Below are 27,852 nucleotides of genomic sequence, written 5' to 3'. Positions count from 1 at the left end.
ATGGAATGTCTACCACGACTTGAGAGAGTCCCATCTACCCTTAAGAGAAGGACAGATCGTGCTAGTTTCTCAACCTGGTATTTTACCTCGCGGTACATGCATCGCCTCGCCTTCCCAAATGGTCACCCATCTAGTATTGGACAGGCTAAACGTTGCTTAACTTCTGTGATCTGGCGAGACAGTTGTGTAAGCATGATTGGATCGTACAATATATATATATATATATATATATATATATATATATATATATATATATATATATATATATATATATATATATATATATATATATAGTATACGACACCCAGCAGAAAATGCCCAATTTTATTTTATGGCAATGCCCGACCGCACGTTGACAAACTGCTGCAGAGGAAAAACATGAAGGAGCATTACATAGAACCAAGAGCATCGAAACTGCATATCTATAAGTTCTCTATCCTTTCCCCTATCCCCTCCCATTGCCCTATTACCGCCCTCCTCCAAAAAAAAATTGATGCCAAATAGTCGTAAGGGTCAAGGAGGATGGAAACACCAAGGAGAGAACCCTGACCAGACCTTCGCTTAACAAGTGTGAAAAGAACTGGGAACTTGGGGGGGGGCTTATTGCCATTCCAATTCCAGTGGAGACCAATGGCCGCTGCCAGCGAGAAATCAATGGTAAACGGCTATTGTGATAACGCAAATTAATTTGCAAATGTTATGGAAAGAGGTGGAGAGTACAGGAAATCTGGGGAGATTTGCTGTCGCTTAGCCTTCAGGGAACACCCCAGGTTGTTTTCAAGGAGAGATCTTTTCTGACCATTGTGTGAAAGCTCCTTGTGGGTCATAATAATAGTACTTCTCTAACAAGTTTGATCAGAAAGCTAAATTCCAAAGATGTACCTTCCTCAATAAAATGGGTTATACTGAAAAAAAATCTAAATTGTACAGCCCAAGCTCTAAATTCTGTAATCTTTGGATTTAAGAGATAGTTAAGGTAATTACATCCCTTCCAGGTTAAAATGTAATTAATTCAAAAAATGAACTCATTTGACAATGTAAACACACGAGGAAATTTAAATACAGCCAATTTAAAATTTAATTCTAATTATTATAAAATGACTCTCAATATAATTATGTATAATAACATTCCTTTCATTTCATTGTTTTCATCTAAAATTAAGTAACATAATTTCAACATTCAAACTCCATAGGTTCTAAAACTTTGCATTGAAATCCTCGCCTCCCTTCTATTTAAAATATTTACATGAATAGCTTTACAAGTTATTTTTACTGTCGAAGGACTATCATTCACCAACCTTTCACATACTCCAACGTTTAACTAGTTTCGAACTCATTAATACGATACTAACAACATACGATTAGACCTCAAAACTCTCTAGATTTGTGTTTATTCTTTTAAATAACACATTGTAGAGCATCACTTTTAACGCACTAATTAATATAGTATATAATAACTTATAGATCATAAAAAAGATCGTGTCCAATGAATTGGGTCTCAGATACAATAGTTTTCAATCATATGCTTTCTAATTTAACAGCATCCACAACATAAAATATTTCATTATTATCATCATCTATATATATATATATTAATACGATGGCGTGTGTGTTATTTATATTGTGTGCCATGCTTACATCCGAGTGACTGTTGTTTAATTGTTATGGGCTTCCATTTCTTGTAATAAATAATTGTACCTAGAATTCTTCATAAGTTTTGGTTTCGGTTTCGATTATAGCTGATGACACTTAAGTCATCTATGTTTATGAATAATTTTACCAAGAATTCTTCATAAGTTCTGGATTTCGATTATAGATGATGGCACTAAAATTATATATATATATATATATATATATATATATATATATATATATATCATAAGTTTTGGTTTCGGTTAAAATTCAAGCTGATGCACCCAAGTCATACGAATATTTGTTTTTTTATTTTTTAAATCGCAACTTTATAATATATAAAAATTGATAGAACATTAACTCTATAATAATATATACGAAATCTGCAAGAAGTAAAATATCATATTCAAGCTAACATTACGCCCAGGCTACGCCGGGCGTCCCTGCTAGCCTAGATAAATACTTTTGTAGAGCTCCAATAATATCAGACCGTCACCATTTACGCTGAACATCTATAGAATGCCACATTAATATATTACATATGATTAAGTCCCCTGTGGAATTTCCACAGGTCCCAATAGTTTTCTGCTCTTATATTTCCTTCCATTGACTCACCATTACAATGACTAACTTAATAATCTTGGATACTTATAAAACCTCATGCTTAAAACTAAATGAAGAAATAATCCAATTAACCTTCGCTCCTTTCAATCCTAATCTTAAATTTTATTATCATAGACTATGGCCCATCTATAAGCCTATGTTAGTCAAATAACATTCGATTTTATTTTAAATTATCAAATTCAATTTTAAATGTGATAATTACAATTAGGAATACTATTTTAATATAATCGCTTGTTAGTTAAACTTGTAACGCGAAAAAAACAGAAAACAACATTGGTAAAATAATCGTTTGTTAGTTAAACTTGTGACGCACAAAATTACAGAAAACAACATTGGTAAAATAATCGTTTGTAAGTTAAACTTGTGATGCACAAAATTACAGAAAACAACATTGGTAAAATAATCGTTTGTTAGTTAAACTTGTGATGCACAAAATTACAGAAAACAAACATTGGTAAAATAATCGTTTGTTAGTTAAACTTGTGACGTGAGAATTACAGAAAACAACATCGGTAAAATGATCGTTTGTTAGTTAAGCTTGTGACGCACAAAATTACAGAAAACAACATTGGTAAAATAATCGTTTGTTAGTTAAGCTTGTGACGCACAAATTACAGAAAACAACATTGGTAAAATAATCGTTTGTTAGTTAAGCTTGTGACGTGAAAATTACAGAAAACAACATTGGTAAAATGATCGTTTGTTAGTTAAACTTGTGACGCACAAAATTACAGAAAACAACATTGGTAAAATAATCGTTTGTTAGTTAAACTTGTGATGCACAAAATTACAGAAAACAAACATTGGTAAAATAATCGTTTTTTAGTTAAACTTGTAACGCCAAAATTACAGAAAACAACATTGATAAAATAATCGTTTGTTATTTAAACTTGTGACGCCAAAATTACAGAAAACAAACATTGGTAAAATAATCGTTTGTTAGTTAAACTTGTAACGCCAAAATTACAGAAAACAAACATTGGTAAAATAATCGTTTGTTAGTTAAACTTGTGACGCACAAAATTACAGAAAACAACATTGGTAAAATAATCGTTTGTAAGTTAAACTTGTGATGCACAAAATTACAGAAAACAACATTGGTAAAATAATCGTTTGTAAGTTAAACTTGTGACGCCAAAATTACAGAAAACAACATTGGTAAAATAATCGTTTGTTAGTTAAACTTGTGACGCACAAAATTACAGAAAACAACATTGGTAAAATAATCGTTTGTAAGTTAAACTTGTGATGCACAAAATTACAGAAAACAACATTGGTAAAATAATCGTTTGTTAGTTAAACTTGTGACGCACAAAATTACAGAAAACAACATTGGTAAAATAATCGTTTGTTAGTTAAACTTGTGACGCCAAAATTACAGAAAACAAACATTGGTAAAATAATCGTTTGTTAGTTAAACTTGTGACGCACAAAATTACAGAAAACAACATTGGTAAAATAATCGTTTCTTAGTTAAACTTGTGATGCACAAAATTACAGAAAACAACATTGGTAAAATAATCGTTTGTAAGTTAAACTTGTGACGCACAAAATTACAGAAAACAACATTGGTAAAATAATCGTTTTTTAGTTAAACTTGTAACGCGAAAATTACAGAAAACAACATTGGTAAAATAATCGTTTGTTAGTAAAACTTGTGACGTGAAAATTACAGAAAACAACATTGGTAAAATAATCGTTTGTTAGTTAAACTTGTGATGCACAAAATTACGGAAAACAACATTGGTAAAATAATCGTTTGTTAGTTACACTTGTGATGCACAAAATTACAGAAAACAACATTGGTAAAATAATCGTTTGTTAGTTAAACTTGTGATGCACAAAATTACAGAAAACAACATTGGTAAAATAATCGTTTGTTAGTTAAACTTGTTACGCCAAAATTACAGAAAACAACGCAGGTAAAATAATCGTTTGTTAGTTAAACTTGTGACGCACAAAATTACAGAAAACAACATTGGTAAAATAATCGTTTGTTAGTTAAACTTGTAACGCCAAAATTACAGAAAACAACGCAGGTAAAATAATCGTTTGTTATTTAAACTTGTGACGCCAAAATTACAGAAAACAAACATTGGTAAAATAATCGTTTTTTAGTTAAACTTGTAACGCCAAAATTACAGAAAACAAACATTGGTAAAATAATCGTTTGTTAGTTAAACTTCTGACGCACAAAATTACAAAAAACAACATTGGTAAAATAATCGTTTGTAAGTTAAACTTGTGATGCACAAAATTACAGTAAACAACATTGGTAAAATAATCGTTTGTAAGTTAAACTTGTGACGCCAAAATTACAGAAAACAACATTGGTAAAATAATCGTTTGTTAGTTAAACTTGTGACGCACAAAATTACAGAAAACAACATTGGTAAAATAATCGTTTGTAAGTTAAACTTGTGATGCACAAAATTACAGAAAACAACATTGGTAAAATAATCGTTTGTTAGTTAAACTTGTGACGCACAAAATTACAGAAAACAACATTGGTAAAATAATCGTTTGTTAGTTAAACTTGTGACGCCAAAATTACAGAAAACAAACATTGGTAAAATAATCGTTTGTTAGTTAAACTTGTGACGCACAAAATTACAGAAAACAACATTGGTAAAATAATCGTTTCTTAGTTAAACTTGTGATGCACAAAATTACAGAAAACAACATTGGTAAAATAATCGTTTGTAAGTTAAACTTGTGACGCACAAAATTACAGAAACCAACATTGGTAAAATAATCGTTTTTTAGTTAAACTTGTAACGCGAAAATTACAGAAAACAACATTGGTAAAATAATCGTTTGTTAGTTAAACTTGTGATGCACAAAATTACAGAAAACAACATTGGTAAAATAATCGTTTGTTAGTTAAACTTGTTACGCCAAAATTACAGAAAACAACGCAGGTAAAATAATCGTTTGTTAGTTAAACTTGTGACGCACAAAATTACAGAAAACAACATTGGTAAAATAATCGTTTGTTAGTTAAACTTGTGACGCACAAAATTACAGAAAACAACATTGGTTAAATAATCGTTTGTTAATAAAACTTGTGACGTGAAAATTAGAGAAAACAACATTGGTAAAATAATCGTTTGTTAGTTCAACTTGTGATGCAAAAAATTACGGAAAACAACATTGGTAAAATAATCGTTTGTTAGTTAAACTTGTGACGCACAAAATTACAGACAACAACATTGGTAAAATAATCGTTTGTTAGTTAAACTTGTGATGCACAAAATTACAGAAAACAACATTGGTTAAATAATCGTTTGTTAGTTAAACTTGTGATGCACAAAATTACAGAAAACAACATTGGTAAAATAATCGTTTGTTAGTTAAATTTGTGACGCACAAAATACACAAAACAACATTGGTAAAATAATCGTTTGTTAGTTAAACTTGTAACGCCAAAATTACAGAAAACAACATTGGTAAAATAATCGTTTGTTAGTTCAACTTGTGATGCACAAAATTACAGAAAACAACATTGGTAAAATAATCGTTTGTTAGTTAAATTTGTGACGCACAAAATACACAAAACAACATTGGTAAAATAATCGTTTGTTAGTTAAACTTGTAACGCGAAAATTACAGAAAACAACATTGGTAAAATAATCGTTTGTTAATTAAACTAGTGACGCCAAAATTACAGAAAACAACGCAGGTAAAATAATCGTTGGTTAGTTAAACTTGTGACACACAAAATTACAGAAAACAACATTGGTAAAATAATCGTTTGTTAGTTAAACTTGTGACGCACAAAATTACAGAAAACAACATTGGTAAAATAATCGTTTGTTATTTAAACTTGTGACGCCAAAATAACAGAAAACAACATTGGTAAAATAATCCTTTGTTTGTTAACCTTGTGACGCCAAAATTACAGAAAACAACATTGGTAAAATAATCGTTTGTTAGTTAAACATGTGACGCCAAAATTACAGAAAAAAAACATTCGTAAAATAATCGTTTGTTAGTTAAACTCGTAACGCCAAAATTACAGAAAACAACATTGGTAAAATAATCGTTTGTTATTTAAACTTGTGACGCACAAAATTACAGAAAACAACATTGGTAAAATAATCGTTTGTTAGTTAAACTTGTGACGATAAAATTACAGAAAACAACATTGGTAAAATAATCGTTTGTTAGTTAAACTTGTGACGCCAAAATCACAAAAAACAAACATAGGAAAAATAATCGCTTGTTATTTAAACTTGTGACGCCAAAATTATCGAAAAAAACGCAGGTAAAATAATCGTTTGTTAGTAAAACTTATGACGCCGAAATTACAGAAAATAACATTGGTAAAGTAATCGTTTGTTAATTAAACTAGTGACGCCAAAATTACAGAAAACAACGCAGGTAAAATAATCGTTTGTTAGTTAAACTTGTGACCCAAAAAATTACAGAAAACAAAATTGGTAAAATAAGCGTTTGTTAGTTAAACTTGTGACGCCAAAATTACAGAAAACAACATTGGTAAAATAATCGTTTGTTATTTAACCTTGTGACGCACAAAATTACAGAAAACAACATTGGTAAAATAATCGTTTGTCATTTAAACTTGTGACGCCAAAATTACAGAAAACAACATTGGTAAAATAATCGTTTGTTATTTAAACATGTGACGCCAAAATTACAGAAAACAACATTGGTAAAATAATCGTTTGTTAGTTAAACTTGTGACGCACAAAATTACTGAAAACAACATTGGTAAAATAATCGTTTGTTAGTTAAACTTGTGACGCACAAAATTACAGAAAACAACATTGGTAAAATAATTGTTTGTTAGTTAAACTTGTGACGCCAAAATTACAGAAAACAACATTGGTAAAATAATCGTTTGTTAGTTAAACTTGTAACGCCAAAATTACAGAAAACAACATTGATAAAATAATCGTTTGTTAGTTAAACTTGTGACGCACAAAATTACAGAAAACAACATTGGTAAAATAATCGTTTGTTAGTTAAACTTGTAACGCCAAAATTACAGAAAACAACGCAGGTAAAATAATCGTTTGTTAGTTAAACTTGTAACGCCAAAATTACAGAAAACAACATTGGTAAAATAATCGTTTGTTAGTTAAACTTGTGATGCACAAAATTACAGAAAACAACATTGGTAAAATAATTGTTTGTTAGTTAAACTTGTGACGCCAAAATTACAGAAAACAACATTGGTAAAATAATCGTTTGTTAGTTAAACTTGTGACGCCAAAATTACAGAAAACAACATTGGTAAAATAATCGTTTGTTAGTTAAACTTGTGACGCACAAAATTACAGAAAACAACATTGGTAAAATAATCGTTTGTAAGTTAAACTTGTGATGCACAAAATTACAGAAAAAAACATTGGTAAAATAATCGTTTGTTAGTTAAACTTGTGACGCACAAAATTACAGAAAACAACATTGGTAAAATAATCGTTTGTTAGTTAAACTTGTGACGCCAAAATTACAGAAAACAAACATTGGTAAAATAATCGTTTGTTAGTTAAACTTGTGACGCACAAAATTACAGAAAACAACATTGGTAAAATAATCGTTTGTTAGTTAAACTTGTGATGCACAAAATTACAGAAAACAACATTGGTAAAATAATCGTTTGTAAGTTAAACTTGTGACGCACAAAATTACAGAAAACAACATTGGTAAAATAATCGTTTTTTAGTTAAACTTGTAACGCGAAAATTACAGAAAACAACATTGGTAAAATAATCGTTTGTTAGTAAAACTTGTGACGTGAAAATTACAGAAAACAACATTGGTAAAATAATCGTTTGTTAGTTAAACTTGTGATGCACAAAATTACGGAAAACAACGCAGGTAAAATAATCGTTTGTTAGTTACACTTGTGATGCACAAAATTACAGAAAACAACATTGGTAAAATAATCGTTTGTTAGTTAAACATGTTACGCCAAAATTACAGAAAACAACCCAGGTAAAATAATCGTTTGTTAGTTAAACTTGTGACGCACAAAATTACAGAAAACAACATTGGTAAAATAATCGTTTGTTAGTTAAACTTGTGACGCCAAAATTACAGAAAACAACATTGGTTAAATTATCGTTTGTTAGTAAAACTTGTGACGTGAAAATTAGAGAAAACAACATTGATAAAATAATCGTTTGTTAGTTAAACTTGTGATGCAAAAAATTACGGAAAACAACATTGGTAAAATAATCGTTTGTTAGTTAAACTTGTGACGCACAAAATTACAGAAAACAACATTGTTAAAATAATCGTTTGTTAGTTAAACTTGTGATGCACAAAATTACAGAAAACAACATTGGTTAAATAATCGTTTGTTAGTTAAACTTGTGATGCACAAAATTACAGAAAACAACATTGGTAAAATAATCGTTTGTTAGTTTAATTTGTGACGCACAAAATACACAAAACAACATTGGTAAAATAATCGTTTGTTAGTTAAACTTGTAACGCGAAAATTACAGAAAACAACATTGGTAAAATAATCGTTTGTTAGTTCAACTTGTGATGCACAAAATTACAGAAAACAACATTGTTAAAATAATCGTTTGTTAGTTAAACTTGTGATGCACAAAATTACGGAAAACAACATTGGTAAAATAATCGTTTGTTAGTTAAACTTGTGATGCACAAAATTACAGAAAACAACATTGGTAAAATAATCGTTTGTTAGTTAAACTTGTGATGCACAAAATTACAGAAAACAACATTGGTAAAATAATCGTTTGTTAGTTAAACTTGTGACGCCAAAATTACAGAAAACAACATTGGTAAAATAATCGTTTGTTAGTTAAACTTGTGACGCCAAAATTACAGAAAAAACATTGGTAAAATAATCGTTTGTTAGTTAAACTTGTGATGCACAAAATTACGGAAAACAACATTGGTAAAATAATCGTTTGTTAGTTAAACTTGTAACGCCAAAATTACAGAAAACAACATTGGTAAAATAATCGTTTTTTAGTTAAACTTGTAACGCCAAAATTACAGAAAACTACATTGGTAAAATAATCGTTTGTTAGTTAAACTTGTGACGCCAAAATTACAGAAAAAAAACATTGGTAAAATAATCGTTTGTTAGTTAAACATGTGACGCCAAAATTAAAGAAAACAACATTGGTAAAATAATCGTTTCTTAGTTAAACTTGTGACGCCAAAATTACAGAAAAAAAACATTGGTAAAATAATCGTTTGTTAGTTAAACTTGTGACGCACAAAATTACAGAAAACAACATTGGTAAAATAATCGTTTGTTAGTTACACTTGTGATGCACAAAATTACAGAAAACAACATTGGTAAAATAATCGTTTGTTAGTTAAACATGTTACGCCAAAATTACAGAAAACAACCCAGGTAAAATAATCGTTTGTTAGTTAAACTTGTAACGCGAAAATTACAGAAAACAACATTGGTAAAATAATCGTTTGTTAGTAAAACTTGTGACGTGAAAATTACAGAAAACAACATTGGTAAAATAATCGTTTGTTAGTTAAACTTGTGATGCACAAAATTACGGAAAACAACGCAGGTAAAATAATCGTTTGTTAGTTACACTTGTGATGCACAAAATTACAGAAAACAACATTGGTAAAATAATCGTTTGTTAGTTAAACATGTTACGCCAAAATTACAGAAAACAACCCAGGTAAAATAATCGTTTGTTAGTTAAACTTGTGACGCACAAAATTACAGAAAACAACATTGGTAAAATAATCGTTTGTTAGTTAAACTTGTGACGCCAAAATTACAGAAAACAACATTGGTTAAATTATCGTTTGTTAGTAAAACTTGTGACGTGAAAATTAGAGAAAACAACATTGATAAAATAATCGTTTGTTAGTTAAACTTGTGATGCAAAAAATTACGGAAAACAACATTGGTAAAATAATCGTTTGTTAGTTAAACTTGTGACGCACAAAATTACAGAAAACAACATTGTTAAAATAATCGTTTGTTAGTTAAACTTGTGATGCACAAAATTACAGAAAACAACATTGGTTAAATAATCGTTTGTTAGTTAAACTTGTGATGCACAAAATTACAGAAAACAACATTGGTAAAATAATCGTTTGTTAGTTTAATTTGTGACGCACAAAATACACAAAACAACATTGGTAAAATAATCGTTTGTTAGTTAAACTTGTAACGCGAAAATTACAGAAAACAACATTGGTAAAATAATCGTTTGTTAGTTCAACTTGTGATGCACAAAATTACAGAAAACAACATTGTTAAAATAATCGTTTGTTAGTTAAACTTGTGATGCACAAAATTACGGAAAACAACATTGGTAAAATAATCGTTTGTTAGTTAAACTTGTGATGCACAAAATTACAGAAAACAACATTGGTAAAATAATCGTTTGTTAGTTAAACTTGTGATGCACAAAATTACAGAAAACAACATTGGTAAAATAATCGTTTGTTAGTTAAACTTGTGACGCCAAAATTACAGAAAACAACATTGGTAAAATAATCGTTTGTTAGTTAAACTTGTGACGCCAAAATTACAGAAAAAAACATTGGTAAAATAATCGTTTGTTAGTTAAACTTGTGATGCACAAAATTACGGAAAACAACATTGGTAAAATAATCGTTTGTTAGTTAAACTTGTAACGCCAAAATTACAGAAAACAACATTGGTAAAATAATCGTTTTTTAGTTAAACTTGTAACGCCAAAATTACAGAAAACAACATTGGTAAAATAATCGTTTGTTAGTTAAACTTGTGACGCCAAAATTACAGAAAAAAAACATTGGTAAAATAATCGTTTGTTAGTTAAACATGTGACGCACAAAATTACAGAAAACAACGCAGGTAAAATAATCGTTTCTTAGTTAAACTTGTTACGCCAAAATTACAGAAAAAAAACATTGGTAAAATAATCGTTTGTTAGTTAAACTTGTGATGCACAAAATTACGGAAAACAACATTGGTAAAATAATCGTTTGTTAGTTAAACTTGTAACGCCAAAATTACAGAAAACAACATTGGTAAAATAATCGTTTGTTAGTTAAACTTGTAACGCCAAAATTACAGAAAACAACATTGGTAAAATAATCGTTTGTTAGTTAAACTTGTGACGCACAAAATTACAGAAAACAACATTGGTAAAATAATCGTTTGTAAGTTAAACTTGTGATGCACAAAATTACAGAAAACAACATTGGTAAAATAATCGTTTGTTAGTTAAACTTGTGACGCACAAAATTACAGAAAACAACATTGGTAAAATAATCGTTTGTTAGTTAAACTTGTGACGCCAAAATTACAGAAAACAAACATTGGTAAAATAATCGTTTGTTAGTTAAACTTGTGACGCACAAAATTACAGAAAACAACATTGGTAAAATAATCGTTTGTTAGTTAAACTTGTGATGCACAAAATTACAGAAAACAACATTGGTAAAATAATCGTTTGTAAGTTAAACTTGTGACGCACAAAATTACAGAAAACAACATTGGTAAAATAATCGTTTTTTAGTTAAACTTGTAACGCGAAAATTACAGAAAACAACATTGGTAAAATAATCGTTTGTTAGTAAAACTTGTGACGTGAAAATTACAGAAAACAACATTGGTAAAATAATCGTTTGTTAGTTAAACTTGTGATGCACAAAATTACGGAAAACAACATTGGTAAAATAATCGTTTGTTAGTTACACTTGTGATGCACAAAATTACAGAAAACAACATTGGTAAAATAATCGTTTGTTAGTTAAACTTGTGATGCACAAAATTACAGAAAACAACATTGGTAAAATAATCGTTTGTTAGTTAAACTTGTTACGCCAAAATTACAGAAAACAACGCAGGTAAAATAATCGTTTGTTAGTTAAACTTGTGACGCACAAAATTACAGAAAACAACATTGGTAAAATAATCGTTTGTTAGTTAAACTTGTGACGCCAAAATTACAGAAAACAACATTGGTTAAATAATCGTTTGTTAGTAAAGCTTGTGACGTGAAAATTAGAGAAAACAACATTGGTAAAATAATCGTTTGTTAGTTAAACTTCTGATGCAAAAAATTACGGAAAACAACATTGGTAAAATAATCGTTTGTTAGTTAAACTTGTGACGCACAAAATTACAGAAAACAACATTGGTAAAATAATCGTTTGTTAGTTAAACTTGTGATGCACAAAATTACAGAAAACAACATTGGTTAAATAATCCTTTGTTAGTTAAACTTGTGATGCACAAAATTACAGAAAACAACATTGGTAAAATAATCGTTTGTTAGTTAAATTTGTGACGCACAAAATACACAAAACAACATTGGTAAAATAATCGTTTGTTAGTTAAACTTGTAACGCGAAAATTACAGAAAACAACATTGGTAAAATAATCGTTTGTTAGTTCAACTTGTGATGCACAAAATTACAGAAAACAACATTGTTAAAATAATCGTTTGTTAGTTAAATTTGTGACGCACAAAATACACAAAACAACATTGGTAAAATAATCGTTTGTTAGTTAAACTTGTAACGCGAAAATTACAGAAAACAACATTGGTAAAATAATCGTTTGTTAATTAAACTAGTGACGCCAAAATTACAGAAAACAACGCAGGTAAAATAATCGTTGGTTAGTTAAACTTGTGACACACAAAATTACAGAAAACAACATTGGTAAAATAATCGTTTGTTAGTTAAACTTGTGACCCAAAAAATTACAGAAAACAAAATTGGTAAAATAATCGTTTGTTTGTTAACCTTGTGACGCCAAAATTACAGAAAACAACATTGGTAAAATAATCGTTTGTTAGTTAAACATGTGACGCCAAAATTACAGAAAAAAAACATTCGTAAAATAATCGTTTGTTAGTTAAACTCGTAACGCCAAAATTACAGAAAACAACATTGGTAAAATAATCGTTTGTTATTTAAACTTGTGACGCACAAAATTACAGAAAACAACATTGGTAAAATAATCGTTTGTTAGTTAAACTTGTGACGATAAAATTACAGAAAACAACATTGGTAAAATAATCGTTTGTTAGTTAAACTTGTGACGCCAAAATCACAAAAAACAAACATAGGAAAAATAATCGCTTGTTATTTAAACTTGTGACGCCAAAATTATCGAAAAAAACGCAGGTAAAATAATCGTTTGTTAGTAAAACTTATGACGCCAAAATTACAGATAATAACATTGGTAAAGTAATCGTTTGTTAATTAAACTAGTGACGCCAAAATTACAGAAAACAACGCAGGTAAAATTATCGTTTGTTAGTTAAACTTGTGACCCACAAAATTACAGAAAACAACATTGGTAAAATAATCGTTTGTTAGTTAAACTTGTGACGCCAAAATTACAGAAAACAACATTGGTAAAATAATCGTTTGTTATTTAACCTTGTGACGCACAAAATTACAGAAAACAACATTGGTAAAATAATCGTTTGTCATTTAAACTTGTGACGCCAAAATTACAGAAAACAACATTTGTAAAATAATCGTTTGTTAGTTAAACATGTGACGCCAAAATTACAGAAAACAACATTGGTAAAATAATCGTTTGTTAGTTAAACTTGTGACGCACAAAATTACTGAAAACAACATTGGTAAAATAATCGTTTGTTAGTTAAACTTGTGACGCACAAAATTACAGAAAACAACATTGGTAAAATAATTGTTTGTTAGTTAAACTTGTGACGCCAAAATTACAGAAAACAACATTGGTAAAATAATCGTTTGTTAGTTAAACTTGTGACGCCAAAATTACAGAAAACAACATTGATAAAATAATCGTTTGTTAGTTAAACTTGTGACGCACAAAATTACAGAAAACAACATTGGTAAAATAATCGTTTGTTAGTTAAACTTGTAACGCCAAAATTACAGAAAACAACGCAGGTAAAATAATCGTTTGTTAGTTAAACTTGTAACGCCAAAATTACAGAAAACAACATTGGTAAAATAATCGTTTGTTAGTTAAACTTGTGATGCACAAAATTACAGAAAACAACATTGGTAAAATAATTGTTTGTTAGTTAAACTTGTGACGCCAAAATTACAGAAAACAACATTGGTAAAATAATCGTTTGTAAGTTAAACTTGTGACGCCAAAATTACAGAAAACAACATTGGTAAAATAATCGTTTGTTAGTTAAACTTCTGACGCACAAAATTACAGAAAACAACATTGGTAAAATAATCGTTTGTAAGTTAAACTTGTGATGCACAAAATTACAGAAAAAAACATTGGTAAAATAATCGTTTGTTAGTTAAACTTGTGACGCACAAAATTACAGAAAACAACATTGGTAAAATAATCGTTTGTTAGTTAAACTTGTGACGCCAAAATTACAGAAAACAAACATTGGTAAAATAATCGTTTGTTAGTTAAACTTGTGACGCACAAAATTACAGAAAACAACATTGGTAAAATAATCGTTTGTTAGTTAAACTTGTGATGCACAAAATTACAGAAAACAACATTGGTAAAATAATCGTTTGTTAGTTAAACTTGTTACGCCAAAATTACAGAAAACAACGCAGGTAAAATAATCGTTTGTTAGTTAAACTTGTGACGCACAAAATTACAGAAAACAACATTGGTAAAATAATCGTTTTTTAGTTAAACTTGTGACGCCAAAATTACAGAAAACAACATTGGTTAAATAATCGTTTGTTAGTAAAACTTGTGACGTGAAAATTAGAGAAAACAACATTGATAAAATAATCGTTTGTTAGTTAAACTTGTGATGCAAAAAATTACGGAAAACAACATTGGTAAAATAATCGTTTGCTAGTTAAACTTGTGACGCACAAAATTACAGAAAACAACATTGGTAAAATAATCGTTTTTTAGTTAAACTTGTGATGCACAAAATTACAGAAAACAACATTGGTTAAATAATCGTTTGTTAGTTTAACTTGTGATGCACAAAATTACAGAAAAAAACATTGGTAAAATAATCGTTTGTTAGTTAAATTTGTGACGCACAAAATACACAAAACAACATTGGTAAAATAATCGTTTGTTAGTTTAACTTGTAACTCGAAAATTACAGAAAACAACATTGGTAAAATAATCGTGTGTTAGTTAAACTTGTGATGCACAAAATTACAGAAAACAACATTGGTAAAATAATCGTTTGTTAGTTAAACTTGTGATGCACAAAATTACGGAAAACAACATTGGTAAAATAATCGTTTGTTAGTTAAACTTGTGATGCACAAAATTACAGAAAACAACATTGGTAAAATAATCGTTTGTTAGTTAAACTTGTGATGCACAAAATTACAGAAAACAACATTGGTAAAATAATCGTTTGTTAGTTAAACTTGTGACGCCAAAATTACAGAAAACAACATTGGTAAAATAATCGTTTTTTAGTTAAACTTGTGACGCCAAAATTACAGAAAAAAACATTGGTAAAATAATCGTTTGTTAGTTAAACTTGTGATGCACAAAATTACGGAAAACAACATTGGTAAAAAAATCGTTTGTTAGTTAAACTTGTAACGCCAAAATTACAGAAAACAACATCGGTAAAATAATCGTTTTTTAGTTAAACTTGTAACGCCAAAATTACAGAAAACAACATTGGTAAAATAATCGTTTGTTATTAAAACTTGTGACTCCAAAATTACAGAAAACAACATTGGTAAAATAATCGTTTGTTAGTTAAACATGTGACGCCAAAATTACAGAAAACAACATTGGTAAAATAATCGTTTGTTAGTTAAACTTGTGACGCCAAAATTACAGAAAAAAAACATTGGTAAAATAATCGTTTGTAAGTTAAACTTGTGACGCACAAAATTACAGAAAACAACATTGGTAAAATAATCGTTTGTTAGTTAAACTTATAACGCCAAAATTACAGAAAACAACATTGGTAAAATAATCGTTTGTTCGTTAAACTTGTGACGCCAAAATTACAGAAAACAAACATAGGAAAAATAATCGTTTGTTAGTTAAACTTGTTACGCCAAAATTACAGAAAACAACGCAGGTAAAATAATCGTTTGTTAGTAAAACTTATGACGCCAAAATTACAGAAAATAACATTGGTAAAATAATCGTTTGTTAATTAAACTAGTGACGCCAAAATTACAGAAAACAACGCAGGTAAAATAATCGTTTTTTAGTTAAACTTGTGACACACAAAATTACAGAAAACAACATTGGTAAAATAATCGTTTGTTAGTTAAACTTGTGACGCACAAAATTACAGAAAACAACATTGGTAAAATAATCGTTTGTTATTTAAACTTGTGACGCTAAAATTACAGAAAACAACATTGGTAAAATAATTGTTTGTTAGTTAAACTTGTGACGCACAAATTACAGAAAACAACATTGGTAAAATAATCGTTTGTTATTTAAACTTGTGACGCCAAAATTACAGAAAACAAAATTGGTAAAATAATCGTTTGTTTGTTAACCTTGTGACGCCAAAATTACAGAAAACAACATTGGTAAAATAATCGTTTGTTAGTTAAACATGTGACGCCAAAATTACAGAAAAAAAACATTCGTAAAATAATCGTTTGTTAGTTAAACTCGTAACGCCAAAATTACAGAAAACAACATTGGTAAAATAATCGTTTGTTAGTTAAACTTGTGACGCACAAAATTACAGAAAACAACATTGGTAAAATAATCGTTTGTTAGTTAAACTTGTGACGATAAAATTACAGAAAACAACATTGGTAAAATAATCGTTTGTTAGTTAAACTTGTGACGCCAAAATCACAAAAAACAAACATAGGAAAAATAATCGCTTGTTATTTAAACTTGTGACGCCAAAATTATCGAAAAAAACGCAGGTAAAATAATCGTTTGTTAGTAAAACTTATGACGCCAAAATTACAGAAAATAACATTGGTAAAGTAATCGTTTGTTAATTAAACTAGTGACGCACAAAATTACAGAAAACAACGCAGGTAAAATAATCGTTTGTTAGTTAAACTTGTGACCCACAAAATTACAGAAAACAACATTGGTAAAATAATCGTTTGTTAGTAAAACTTGTGACGCCAAAATTACAGAAAACAACATTGGTAAAATAATCGTTTGTTATTTAACCTTGTGACGCACAAAATTACAGAAAACAACATTGGTAAAATAATCGTTTGTCATTTAAACTTGTGACGCCAAAATTACAGAAAACAACATTGGTAAAATAATCGTTTGTTAGTTAAACATGTGACGCCAAAATTACAGAAAACAACATTGGTAAAATAATCGTTTGTTAGTTAAACTTGTGACGCACAAAATTACTGAAAACAACATTGGTAAAATAATCGTTTTTTAGTTAAACTTGTGACGCACAAAATTACAGAAAACAACATTGGTAAAATAATTGTTTGTTAGTTAAACTTGTGACGCCAAAATTACAGAAAACAACATTGGTAAAATAATCGTTTGTTAGTTAAACTTGTGACGCCAAAATTACAGAAAACAACATTGATAAAATAATCGTTTGTTAGTTAAACTTGTGACGCACAAAATTACAGAAAACAACATTGGTAAAATAATCGTTTGTTAGTTAAACTTGTAACGCCAAAATTACAGAAAACAACGCAGGTAAAATAATCGTTTGTTAGTTAAACTTGTAACGCCAAAATTACAGAAAACAACATTGGTAAAATAATCGTTTGTTAGTTAAACTTGTGATGCACAAAATTACAGAAAACAACATTGGTAAAATAATTGTTTGTTAGTTAAACTTGTGACGCCAAAATTACAGAAAACAACATTGGTAAAATAATCGTTTGTTAGTTAAACTTGTGACGCCAAAATTACAGAAAACAACATTGATAAAATAATCGTTTGTTAGTTAAACTTGTGACGCACAAAATTACAGAAAACAACACTGGTAAAATAATCGTTTGTTAGTTAAACTTGTAACGCCAAAATTACAGAAAACAACGCAGGTAAAATAATCGTTTGTTAGTTAAACTTGTAACGCCAAAATTACAGAAAACAACATTGGTAAAATAATCGTTTGTTAGTTAAACTTGTAACGCCAAAATTACAGAAAACAACGCAGGTAAAATAATCCACATGCTTGAGCATTTTCAATTATTTTAAATTTGCTGAAAAACTTCCACATGTCTGCTTACAGAGTTCAGAACTTGTAAAGTGTCATTGCTTTTTAGATATAGATACACACAACCCCCACTTCAGCTTTTCCAGACTTAAGTCTATAGGACTTTTTGTGCGCCCCACCTTTTACTCTTTTAATCATAACAAGTATCAATGTCCCTCTCGGCTTCTAAACCCTGTATAAAATCTGTGTAACCTTCCATGTGTTTCTTATACCCATATCTGTCACCTTGTGTTTCTCATACCCATATTTGTCCCCTTCCTCCTTTTCTCACTTTAGCTCCGACCAGATATGGTCGAATTGGTTTATGATATAGCTTAGAGGAAATTAGATTTCATTTGTTTATAAACGACGAGAGCATCTGAGAATTTATTCCCCTTTTTATTCGCTTTAAACACCTTGTAAACTATAATATACGAAAAAAATTATTATATATATTTCATGTAAATGTTATATATATTTCATATTCATTCATATTTTCAAGCAACACACAGTAACTGAGTGCCTTGTGGCCCCAACTAAACTTGTAGGAGATCTCGGAGTAGTTGGTGACCCAGAGGTAGTTCGTTATGGCCCACCGATGTGTGGATATGCCCTGACACACTACCAACCCCCACCCCACTGTCTTGTGGGTACCCTTGGTTGGGCGAAGACTAGAGGAACCAACCTCAAAATCAAACACCATTGCCTTGTGGGCCTTATTACAGCAAAAGGCTAAGAGATTGGAACTGACTTCAAATCTTACTGCTGCCTTGCAGTCTTCCTTAAAAGGCTATGGAACCTCATCCAAGAAGAAAAGACGTAGTAGCGGACACGATGTGGTGACTGTTTACCTCACTGAGATTACTTTCGGCCATGACATGAGCATTGTAGGTTCAGAGGGTGCCTATCTGATGTACAACAGATACGGCACCTTAACTGCGCAAGCAAGTTTGGAGCCAAGGTGGAAAGTTCTGTGGTGATGAAGTGACACTACGCCAACACTGAGGGATGAAGCACTGAGGCCCCAATTAGTCATCGTCAAGACTGATGATGATGATGATGATGATGATGATGATGATGATGATGATGATGATGATGATGATATATTTCATATAAATTAATTATAGAATAAATTAATAAATTAATGATGATGATATATATTTCATGTAAATTAACTATAGAATAAATAAATTATTGATGATGATATATATTTTATATAAATTATAGAATAAATTAATAAATTAATGATGATGATATATATTTCATATAAATTAACTATAGAATAAATTAATAAATTAATGATGATGATATATATTTTATATAAATTAACTATAGAATGAATTAATAAATTAATGATGATGATATATATTTTATATAAATTAACTATTCAATAAATTTACCAACAAAAATACATAAAAACTCATTTTCAGTTAATTCATTCACGTATTTTGCCTAAATATCAAGTTATTTAAAGGACTCTTCAAAGGATTCTGCCATATTGAAAATAATAGATTACCAAATATACATGACTTGGATTTTACTTTCCAGCCGGGAATATTCTATTTAAAAAAAAAAACAATTAATTCTGGAATATCCCAGTATTCATTGGATTACAACTGTTCCTCGTTCGTTATTTCAACTTGGAGTATCTTTTTTACACCATCATATCAATTTCAATTTTCAATTTAAATAAATAATCTAATAAGAAAAATTTATAATTACCTACATCTGTTTTGCTAACAACGTTTCCTCCGATGAAATGAGCCATTCATTGAAAATCCACATGTTAAGGAAAAAAAATGACTTTAATAGTTATTTATAATTCTTTGTCAAACAATAAATTTTGTTGTAATTCTACATAATTTAACTAAAAATTTCCATTTAAATGATCGATCTTTTTCACATTCTGAGCTTTCTTTATCTGCTTGAGATCGTCCTATAAATATTGATACTAATATTTATTTCGACGTTAGGTTTACAGTATTATACAATCTTATGGGTTTTCAGTATCTCATATATATATATATATATATATATATATATATATATATATATATATAGTACTGTTTCGTTGTACCACAACTCATCAGTGCGGTTAGACTAGCACGTTTCCCTAGCTGAGGGATGAACCTACAACCATCGCGTTAATAGTCAGCAGTTCTACCCACTGGCCCATGAGAGCGGTGCTCGCAAATGATCTCAACAATGTCCATTTAAATAAACACTAGTCGTCCACCGCTTTTGCAGTGCTCGAGCTGCTTGTTTATTTACAAACAAATAGCGATCCTCGCTTTATAGGCATTTAGTTATTTAGCCGGATGAGATACATTTGCAACAGTTCTCATTATTTATCATATATATGTTTATCATTATTTATCATATATATGTTTATCATTAGTTTTATTCCAAAACCAAAAGATGTAGTTAATTCACTATTTCTATTTTATATTTACTTTTATCATATATATATATATATATATATATATATATATATATATATATATATATATATATATATATGATATATATATATATATGGTAAAATCCATTGAAAGCGGTCGGTAGTTCTATGAGAAAATAAAACTGTGTACGCATTATAAATGTTTCTTTTCTGTCTTACGTTATGCATTAGTACATTAGGGGTCATTTCGAGTTAAAAGTTTATATACTGCACTCATCTGGACTAGAGAAAATCATGATTTAAATGTGTATGTGTCGTCTAAATAACTAACGATAATTCTCTGATATGGCCGACCAGACGGGTGATCAAAAAGTCAGATCGAGCGTACCGCGTACCGGAAAACGAAATGAGACTAAAAAAAACGGGAAAAAAAAAAAAAAAAAAAACACGGCAAAAAAAAAAATTGTCCACCAAGAAAATAAAACATAACAAATTAATCTGAAAAGCGCAAAACTCAAACCAAAAAAAAAAAAAAAGAAAGAAAAAAGGCCAATTGTCAATTTGATCTCATTTCGTTTTCCGGTACGCTCGATCTGACTTTTTGATCACCCGTCTCTGGTCGGCCATATAAGAGAATTATCGTTAGTTATTTAGACGACACATACACATTTAAATAATGATTTTCTCCAGTCCAGATGAGTGAATGACCCCTAATGTACTAATGTATAACATACGGCACAGAAAAGAAATATTTATAATGCGTACACAGCTTTATTTTCTCATAGAACCACCGACCGCTTTCAATGGATTTTACCATATATATATATATATATATATATATATATATATATATATATATATATATATATATATATATATATATATATAGAATAGAAAAACCAGCCATGAAATCTTCAAATAAAGAAGCAGCACTGACGCAGGTATAATATTACTTCAGATCAAAGCAAACACAGACAACCGTCTAGTTAAAATGAAACCGATACTTCCCCTCCCTCGCTGTGATAGCCTGATCTAGTTGAATCATATTTTCCTCCTCTTCCCTCCCCCTCCGCCCTACTCCCTTTATTTACCCTGCCTCTCTCACAGAACCTTTACTGTCCACATTCATAAACTATACACTCCCCTCCCTTTTCTTTCAAAGTATAACCCACACGGAGATATTTCTTTATATACAACACCAATTGAACTTTGATTCTCGTTTCAATAAGTTTTCTTCATTGGTTTGGGGAGGTAGGTCTCTTTTAATAGAAACTCCACCGAAACATGTATGCTCATATATAACCAATAATGTTTGTATAATAAACAGACTATATATATATATATATATATATATATATATATATATATATATATATATATATATATATATATATATATATATATATATATATATATATAGATGTTGTTTTGTTTTGGTTTTAGCGATATGTTTTGAATGAATTCAATTATTTACGAAAGTGCATTTTTACCTAAATGCAAGTTGGGAATAATTTTCCCTTTTAATCAATTTGGTACCTTCACATGGGGAGCGGTATATATATATATATATATATATATATATATATATATATATATATATATATATATATATATATATATATATATATATACATATATATATATACACACCTCCTATTTCTTTCAAAGTATAATCCACACCCAGATATTTCTTTATATACAGAAAGAATTATTTATATATATATATATATATATATATATATATATATATATATATATATATATGCTAGCAGTTCAGCCCAGCTTTGCTTGGCCCTATGTACTGTTCATAACTTTATGTGCATGTGTATTTATATATATGTGTGTATATATATATATATATATATATATATATATATATATATATATATATATATAAAAATGTAAAGTTGGTTCGTTCTAAACAAATAAAACCATGTTTATACGTTACCAATTTATTTGAAATTTTCAGACAACCCATTTTTAGAGTCGAGGTATGTTTTTATGTTATTAAAAAAAATTTACCTAATTAAAATTAAAATATTAAATAAAATAAATATATTTATTTAATCGTTTCTGCGTATCTGTTCTGTTGATAAAACTGAACTTCTGGTTCGATTCATTTCACAGCCACGAATTGACGAAAGGTTTAATTTTCTGTTAACTCGATAAGTAAAAAAAAAAAAAAAAAAAAACATATTTAATTTGTTTATCTTCCAAATTTTTTAATTTACACATCTTTTCTTTATTATATAAGGCCAAAAAAAAAAAGTTTGTTGCTTGCTTTTGAGTTTTTTTTTATATATATAAGATTACTCATGCAGAGAGTGATCCGTGCTGAAATAATGTTATTATTTAAAAAGTCATTCTTAACATGGGGAGGTAAGGATGTTTTGTACCTATTCTGTACTTTAACCTTACAATTGAATAAATAAAAAATAAAAAAACATATCGTAAAACGTTATTTAAACGTGGAAATATGATTTAAAAAATAGCGCGGCTCTCTGCATTAGCACCATTTTTATTTATTGTTGTTGTTTCACGAATTTTCGGCCAACTATTCCTCTGGCCTTCATGAAAAGAAGTCCTTTTATAAATGTTCAGTAACTTTTTCCTTTTATTATTCTTAAAGAGTAAAACTTTTCTTATTCATGAAAGGAGTTAAGCCTACGTAAATAAATAAATGTTTGTACACGTGACAAATTATCAATAAATGGTTTAGTTACTTTTTTTAAAAAATGTTTATAAAAGTGCGAAAGGCGACGTTGTAGTACGACCATTACTCCCATGCTTAATTTCTATACTTATAGGTTTTTGGAATTTTTTTTCACTGGATTATTATTGATTGGACACTAATTAAACAGATTATTTAAAAAAAAATGTAAAAAAGAAATCATTATTTCGACATTTGAAAGTGGTGCTGGTGCTCACTTTTTTAGTTACAACGTTCTGATAAATCAGTCACCCATTTTGTAAGCAATAAAAACGCGGTATATCAAAACCATAGAAAGTAAAAATAATGAGTCTCTACCGCATTTGTAAGTCAGAAATATATTTGTTTCTCAAAGAAAAAAAAATAGAGAGAACAGGACTTTTTTTATTGTTTTCATGAAAATAAAGTTTCGAGATTTTTAATTATTTTTTTTTTTTACTTATTTAGTCAGTTTGTGTTTTTTTTTTTAATTGTTTTTGTGAAAGGTGAGTTTTTTTTCAAAACTTTTGTTTTGTTTCTTTTTAATTTTTTTAAAGTATTATAAATTTCACTAACATGCTGGAGAAATGTTTAATAATTTGGTATTTTTTTAGATTAGGTCCACCTCCACAATTTTCCTTTCAATGACGACATGTATAGGTTTCCGAGTATGCTGAACACGCAAATTGCATTGAAATTTTGCGGAAATAAATAGTTGTATTATGCATTGTATTCTTCGGCGGCCATCTTTTTACGTGTACACGCGCCATAAACAAATACACACACGTAAAAAAGATGGCCGCCAAAGATTACAATGCATAATACAACTTTTTATATCTTGATAACTACTTATTTCTGCAAAATTTCGATGCGATTTTCGTATTCAGCATAGTCGAAAACCATTTCAAGTCGTCATTTAAAAGAAAATTGAGGAGGTGGACCTAATCTAAAAATTTACCAATAATTTTTAATCCCGTACGCCTCCCGATACATTGCTTCGTCAACATGCGACCATTTTATATCTCCCGAAGACACTTCCGTATTTAGAAAAAAAATAAATAAATAAAAAGTGACCGATTTACCAGAACGTGGTAACTAAAAAGTGAGTATCCCTTTCAAATGTTGAAATGATTTTTTTTTTTCAATTTTTTTTCATAATCTGGTTAGTGTTCAATCAATAATAATCCAGTGAAAAAATTTCAAAAAACCTATCAGTATAGAAACTCCACCACGTAAGTAAATAAATAAAAAATGTTACGTGCGCATGCGTTAGCCTTGACTAGGGGGGTACTAAGGGAACGACCATTAAATAATTCTGCGGGTCGCCATGGAACTCAACGCCCAAGGAGTATCAAAATAGTTTTCATGATCTGAAGAAATTTTTTTTCCGAAAAGTGGGTGATCACTTTTCCATCTAAATGTAACTTAAAATGAGCACCCACTTTATGGCCACCTGAAGAAGGGGCATTTATTTTCGTGTTTATTGGCTTAAAGGTTTTTTTGACAAGGCAGTTTGGTACGCGAATGCATATTTAACAGTTTTCGTTTATGCTCACGCATAGCATAAACGAAGGCTACGTCTGTGAAATGGAAAATAGTCCCAGAGTTCAGGGGTTAATACCATGCAAAAGAAATCAAACAAAAAGACTTTTTAGCCAAGAAACACACAGAAAGAAAAAAGAAAATAGCATCCATTTTTTTCTATCGAATTCATTTGCTGTTTTTATTGAAAACTATTTTCCCCCGGATTTTTGATATAATTTTCCATTAAGGGCTGTGCGTCTCACGTTCGTAAATAACAAATTTTTTGTAGATTTTGGTGTGCTAAAAACGAATCTGCAAACCGTTTCCGTCACAAAAAAATAGTTTTATGATATGAAGAAATTACTTTTTCGAAAAAGTGGCGATCACTTTTCCATGTAAATTTAACTTAAAATGAGCACCCACTTTCTAGCCACCTGAGAGAGGGGGGATTTTTTCCCATGTTTATTGGCTAAACAGCTTTCGTTTATGCTTACGCATAGCGTAAACGAAGGCTACGGCTGTTAAATGGAAAATAGTCCCAGATTTCAGGGGGTATTACCATGCAAAAGAAATCAAACAAAAAACTTTTTAGCCAAGAAACAGAAAAATGCCCCTCTCTCAGGTGGCCAGAAAGTTGGTGCTCATTCTAAGTTAAATTTACATTGAAAAGTGATCTCCCACTTTTCGAAAAAGTAATTTCATGAATGTCATGAAAACTTTTTTTTTTGCTACGTAAACGGTTTGCATATTCGCTTTTAGCACACCGAAATCTACAATAAAATATTTCGTTATATATGAACGTGAAACGGGCCTTAAAGTAAAACAATACCGGATTTTTTTGAGCAGATTTGCCATTTAGTTGCACAAATATCCTCAAACCAGGTAATCACTAAAAGGGATTTTTAAAAGTCGTCACCTGTATCGAGCAAAAGTTTAAAACCACCGATTATATGCCAGCCTACATCATGGTAACATATATTGAGTGAGTTCCTAATAGTATTTTTAGTTTAAACTCATTTTCCCAAAATTTCCCCAAACTTAACGTGTTCGATACAGTCTGCCGCCATTTGTATTTTCAGATATACCGATAAACATTAAATGTTTTTGAACCGATTATACATTACATAAAAACACTAAAATCTTATCCAGTTAGGTAGAACACTTACTTTTCTTGCCTTTGATAACATTTGTTATATATTTATTTTTTGACAACTTCTTTGTATCTGTGTTTAGTAATATAAACCCTTTTCATTTAATGTAACGTTTAGTCGGCTCGAAAAACAGTGTTTATTGGTGTATTTGAAAGCTACAAATGGTGGTGGACACTGTTGATTACTTTAAGTTAGAGAAAGTGAGTTAAAACTAAAAAAACTATACAAAATACTGTCAGAAACCTATCCATTATGCCAGCCTATGTCATGGTAACATATGTTCGGTGAGTTTCAGACACTGTTTTGTATAGTTTTTAGTTTTCAACTTACTTTACCAAACTTAACGTATTCAACAGAATTCGCGACCATTTCTGTTTTTTGAGCCAATTAAACATTTTACATTACATAAAAACACTAAACAATTATCCAATTAGGTAGAAACGTAAATTACCTTACCTTTGCTTTCATTTATTTGTTTTTGGACGACTTTTTCGAATCTGTGTATAGTAACCCCTCCTCCCCCCACCATCAACCAAATATTAATTACTAAATCACATTTTTTAAAAAAACAAAAAAAAAGCACTTTAGCGTTTCAACACTTTTGCTACATTCGGCTTCATCCACTGATTGTTGGTCAAGTCCAAAACATGAATGATTGACAGAAACTCTCGAGGATCCAGATCAAATTCTGCAAGAGCACCATTTTTTTTTCAGTTTCGCCTTCTTTTTCACTTTTTGCAGTGGATTGCTGTACTAATATAAGAAACATGCATTTTCTCTCTTATTAAATTTTTCCATTACACCAAATTGAGCCACTGCAACGCGTGGCAGGGTACAGCTAGTATATATATATAATTATATATTAAAAAGTTTGACTCGTGTCCAAGTAACCTACATCTAAAATTTCAAGTCTTTAGAACCAAAATCGGCAAATGAGTTTGGTAGAATCTGCAAAGGTCAACTCTTTCAACTTTGACCTCTTGGCAGGCAAATTTCCCCCCCCCCCCAAAAAAAAAAAATCTGATTAAAAAGCTTGCTGTATGTCTGAATACCCTTTATGTAAAATTTCGAATGTTTAGACCCGAAATTGGCTAAATAGTTTGCTAGAGCCCGCAAAGGTCAAATCTTTTGAACTTTAACCCCTTGGAAGCTAAATGTTCGGCCAAAAACCGATTAAAAAGCTTGTCCTATGCCTCAATACACTTTATGTAAGATTTCAAATGTTTAGACCAAAAAATTAGCTGAGTAATTTGGTAGATACCGCAGAGATCAATTTTTTTTTTTTTAATTTACTCCAATTTGGACCCCTTAACATTTATTGTTTTGGGCTCAAATCAAAGTAAAAAGTTAAATCCATGTCCAAGTAACCTACATCTAAAATTTATGTGTTTAGACCCAAAATTGGCGGAGGAGTTTAGTCGAGTTTTCAAAGTCAAATCGCTGAACTTTGACCCCTTGACAAGCCAAATTTCTGTCCGAAAACCGATTAAAACGATTTTCCTTAACCTCAATCCGCCTTATGTTAAATATCGAGTCTGTAGACTGAAAATTGACAGAGTAGTTTAGTAGGGAAATGTACACACACAGACACACACACAATTTCACTTTTATAGATATATAGATATATTACGCCTTACGGGTCTTTCGTGGAATAGCAGAAGGAATAGCAGAAGACTACTTAACTTCTTCTCTGAGACTATTGAGATAAAATACATTGACTATGCAAATTCCTGCATTTAACTTTTATCTTCACACGGGAAGCTT

Source organism: Euprymna scolopes, chromosome 31 (assembly GCF_053919585.1).
Source record: "Euprymna scolopes isolate OS-2025 chromosome 31, ASM5391958v1, whole genome shotgun sequence".
Lineage (NCBI taxonomy): Eukaryota > Metazoa > Mollusca > Cephalopoda > Sepiida > Sepiolidae > Euprymna > Euprymna scolopes.
Note: the sequence above shows the minus strand (reverse complement) of the source record.